The sequence below is a fragment of the Xiphophorus hellerii genome, chromosome 4 (genome assembly GCF_003331165.1).
Source record: "Xiphophorus hellerii strain 12219 chromosome 4, Xiphophorus_hellerii-4.1, whole genome shotgun sequence".
Classification (NCBI taxonomy): Eukaryota; Metazoa; Chordata; class Actinopteri; order Cyprinodontiformes; family Poeciliidae; genus Xiphophorus; species Xiphophorus hellerii.
In genome coordinates this window covers 8,587,977-8,592,546 of record NC_045675.1, presented here as the reverse complement: position 1 = coordinate 8,592,546, position 4,570 = coordinate 8,587,977, and the positions used below count along the sequence as shown (strand labels likewise).

The 4,570-nt window shown below is 41.0% G+C and overlaps 1 long non-coding RNA gene across 1 annotated transcript; it reads left to right on the top strand.

The window, feature by feature from the left end:
* The first annotated feature begins 516 nt into the window (after nt 1-516).
* Nucleotides 517-2,994, top strand: LOC116718338 (uncharacterized). The gene is made up of 3 exons (XR_004338917.1): nt 517-527; nt 2,052-2,055; nt 2,910-2,994. It is a non-coding gene; the product is annotated as an uncharacterized LOC116718338 (long non-coding RNA).
* The last annotated feature ends 1,576 nt before the right edge of the window (nt 2,995-4,570 follow it).

Below are 4,570 nucleotides of genomic sequence, written 5' to 3'. Positions count from 1 at the left end.
AATGTGTTAAACATGTAATGGAACTGCAATGTGTACAAGTCTGGAAAAAGTTCAAGTGGTATAAATACTTTTGCAAGACACAGCAGAGATCTGAAAAACTGTAAATCTTTTGTGACACCCCAATTAAACATTATACATTTCTGCACAGAACTCATGTTGTTGAATTTTTTAACCACCATCTCCAAGCAAAATGCTCGGAGCAAAAACCCACACGAGGACCATCAGCCACAGCAGACTGAAGCTTACTCAACCAGACAAGCCTCCTGACTGCAGACAAAGCAGTATCTGCAAGAAATAACTCACACTTAACACATTGCATCAGTTGTGCCAGACAGCCAGCAGAAAGGTTCCTGAGCTTCTTCAGTTCAGTCGCAAGAAGGCCAGAACTCCTTTAGAATTGCCCTGTATCCCTCTCTCATACAGGGCAATGTGGCGGAGGTCAACTCTGACAACTTCTTGGCCAAGTCACTGACTCTGGCCTCTAGCTCTCATCTCAGAAGCCCAGGTGCCAAAATCCCTGCTCATTTGTGATGTTGCTTTTAAGTGCCTGGAAACCGCTGTCAGTGCTCACATGGGAAGGTTTGACATGAAGAGATACAGTATAAAAACCTTGTGGTTTAGTATCTTGGAGATAAGTGTCACGTATTTTTGAGTTCAGCTCCAACAGACCAGTGGAGGGTAAAGCAAGTGGAATGCACATCTAGGGATTATTTACCTTCATAAAAGTATTCAGTTTCAAATCATAACATGCTTCCAAGCATAAAATGACCATATGATATTGCAATTAGTCACTACAGCTCATTTCAAAGATTGCCTAGTGTACATTTCTTTCAGAGTGCTAAGTAGTACTTGGCAAAACTTAAGAGGCATCAGCCTCATGCAGTACATGACACGAATGTTTTTGTGCATGTGTGTGTATGTGTGTTTATAGTTCCTGGCTTTTGTAACGGCACCGGGATGCTCGAGCCGTCTTCCCAGGCATGCCTGTGCAGTGTAACCAAGGCTGACTGGCTGACCTCAGACTGTGTGGGCCCTTTAGTACAAGATGAAGGAGCTTTTTCATTGACACAGGAACAGGAGGTATCGCCTTCCCTTTGCAGCAGCACCCATTCATGCCAGACACAATGCGTTATTATTGGTTTTGAATTGAAATGTTAATTTTGTGGAGCTGGGCAACTGGGTTTGGGAGTTTGCCCCTTCTCATTTCTCATTTTTCACTTGGCTGAGGTGGTTTGTTTCATCTGGTAAAATTAACCCTCAGCTCTCCTAGTGTTACAGCACTTTAAGGTAAAGACATGCAAGAGTTTTCAGCTTTTCTTCTCAGGCTAGATGTGGAACAGTAGCCTCCATAAATGAGTTAAAAGGTGAGTGTTCAGAGGTGAAACCTGCAAGACATGGCCCATACCCACTGAACAGCTACTATTGATCCTGAAGCCATAGAAGGGGAAAAAGCATCTCTCTTTCAGACCCGATGGTGTGAGGCAGGCAGGTCAGCATTCTGCTGTACAGCCTTCACAGAAATGAGTGCATCAGCAGGCCCGGCAGATCTATATGACAGGAATTAAACAGTATAATCAAATTGTTTGCGCAACCATTTAGCATCTCATTCCCTCACTGCCCTGGGCCAAACTGACCACTGGAGACCGGCCATCCACAGCAGTAACAAAGTAGGGCAATAACTAACAGCGATTAAAGGAATATTGATGGTCTGTGACACAGAGCATCCTGAAAAAATGCTATTTGGTCAAATAGCTGCAATAATTAAGTATATGAGGGTCAGTCAATTTTATCTGCTGCTTTTATTTGGATCGATTTCTTCGTAAACTAGCCAGGCTTCAGAAAGCATTATTGCTGAGTGGGGTGTTGATTTCATAGCGCAGGTGCTTTGCCCCATAACACAGCAGCAGCTCTCAGGGAAGAGAGCACACAAAATACCCTGAACACAAGCACGGAGGAAAATAAACATAGACTGTTCTGTGATTTTTTTTCCAACACCTAAATAAATATGTAACCTGTACTACAATTCAGAATCATCACATCCCAGATAGCAGTCTTGTTTTTCAACGTTTCCTCAGGATGACAGATAAGCTTGTTAAAAATTCCCACCACGGATTGATAAACGTTAGCTGAAAGCAAAAATAATTAGATTTGACTGCATAAGACCTTGGCGCTGTTAATGCGATGCATGTGATGGTTAAAAATAAACCAGCCCATTTAGAAGCTTCTCTCCCAGTTGATTGATTAAACATTAACCTGCTGGATCTGGGATATTTCTTATTAATCACAGGTGGCACAAACTTAACTGAGCATGAGAAAAGCGTGTACTCAGGAAGAAAGTCCACCCAGGATGCTGTGAATACAAACTTGAACGAAATCACCTAAATGTAACATCTGCCATTCAATGAATACTCGAGCTATACCTTCTTATCATTAGAGGAACAAGTGGGAGTCAATGTCCAACTCTGGTGGTGCAGCTAAGTTATGAACCCACCCACACACACACGCACACATCACCATATCAAGGAGAACATTGTGGGAATTACCATGACCTAATGGATTGCTTATCTTACCTTTGATTATACAATTCACAGAGGAAAGCACTTTCCTTATGTCTACGTCACTGTGTCCAATGAGAAAACTAAGACTAACAAAGTTTTTGAAAGGGCTTCTTTTCCAGAAGATACGCTACACAAACAAACAATCCCAACTGTGGCAGTAAAATAAAGGAACTTTATATCAAAGTGGATTAACTTGAATATTCAGTCATTGTTTCTGGCCTTTACTTTGATGAGTGTGGTCAGCACACAAGCTACAGCAACCTTCAATATGAGTCCTTCGTGCAAATTTCTAAGGCTTCAATCTGTGCACATTAGCACAGATTGTAGCATTGTTTCTTTGCAGTAAAAAAGCATGGAGTTTGTATGTTCTGCCTGTGCATTTGTGAGTTTTCTCTGAGTACTCCGGCTTCCTCCCACAGTCCAAAAATATGCTTTTCTTCAGCACGGACTGCAGAGTTTGTCAGAACCAAAGGAATCACAGTAAAAATAGACCAATACTGAAGAAAGCATTATAGATTACCCTACACATACCAGCAGAGTTGAAATTAAATAGTTTAGATAAAAAAAGCTAATGTCAAAGAAAGGCCAAATCAAAGTCCAGATTTACAGGCTTGTGAAAAAGTATTGTAGTCTTACAAATTTCTTCCAGTTTTTATTTTTGCTACATGTTTCTTACCATTATATTTTAATACCAGGCAAAGGTCAACTGAGTAAATACCAAAAAAACATTAAAAATCAAACAACCTCCATGTGAAAAGATGATTTCCCACCTTTGGAGAATTAACTTAACATTTTAGAAAAACTGAATACAGCTTTACTCTATCAGTGTGGAAAAGGATGCAAAGGTTCATACTGACATACTGACAAAAAAACATGCAGGGATAGAGGGATGGTGTGGGACCATGCACTGCTTCAGGACCTGGAAATAATTAAAGGATTTCATACATGCTATTTGTGCTAAAAAGAACTCCATTGTGCAAGAATTAAAAGCAACCTGCTATGAAGAATGGACCAAAATTCCTCCCTGGTAATGTAAAGAGTTATTGGCAATAAATTGCAAATGCTTGATGACAGTTGTAATTGCCAGCAGTTGCCAAACTAGCCATTAGATTTAGGGGGCAATTAAGTTTTACACAGGGTCAGGTTGGTTTGGATAGCTTTTTGCCCTTAATAAATGAAACCAAATGAAAATCTGCAGTGGAGATTGATATCCAAAAAAGAAAACTTTCAAAAAGGGACCATTTGCAGATGTTTGATCAAAATGTCATCAGTGGCAATAAAATAAAGCAAACTTTCATTGCGGAGGACCTCGGATATTTAGCCACCATTTTAAACTTTAACTGTGATGTGGGTGGTCATTGTCCACAACTCCAACAGTCTTCAATTTGTGCCTGGCAGGGCGATGAACCTACTTTAAAATAGCTAAGTTTTTGTTGCCGTAACCAAAAGTGACTGTCACCCCACCACCACCACTTTTTTTTTTCCTGTTGTGCCCAAGGAGCCTTTTATGAGAAATTTGACAAGGTAAATATCCTTTCAGCTGTTTCACCTTATGAATAATGTACACTGGATGGGCTGCTTTCAAAAGAATAAAACATCAACTGCTTCAGGCTTGTTCCTGCACATCAGTTGTCAACATTAATGTGGGTGGCGGCTGCATCACGGGCTCTTACGGCAGCGCACAGGTGCCTCTTTCACTCCCAGGCCGAAAATGACAAATTCAATAAAATCAAGCCAGATCTCCAGTTCACCTATGGAATCAAACACACCTGACAACCAGCTGAAGGGCTTCTCCGAGCCACCCTGACATCTCATCTTGACATCCTAATATCAATACCTCATTCTGTAGCCGAGGAATATATCTCTATCTGACTAGAACGCTTTGACACTGTGAGAAAGAATATGTGTCAGAGGTTGTGGGACTCGAGGTAAGATTGTGATTAGGAAACTGAATCTCTGAGATGACATTAACAGAGAGTGTCCCCAACTGTGTGTGTGTTTAAGCCCCAGAG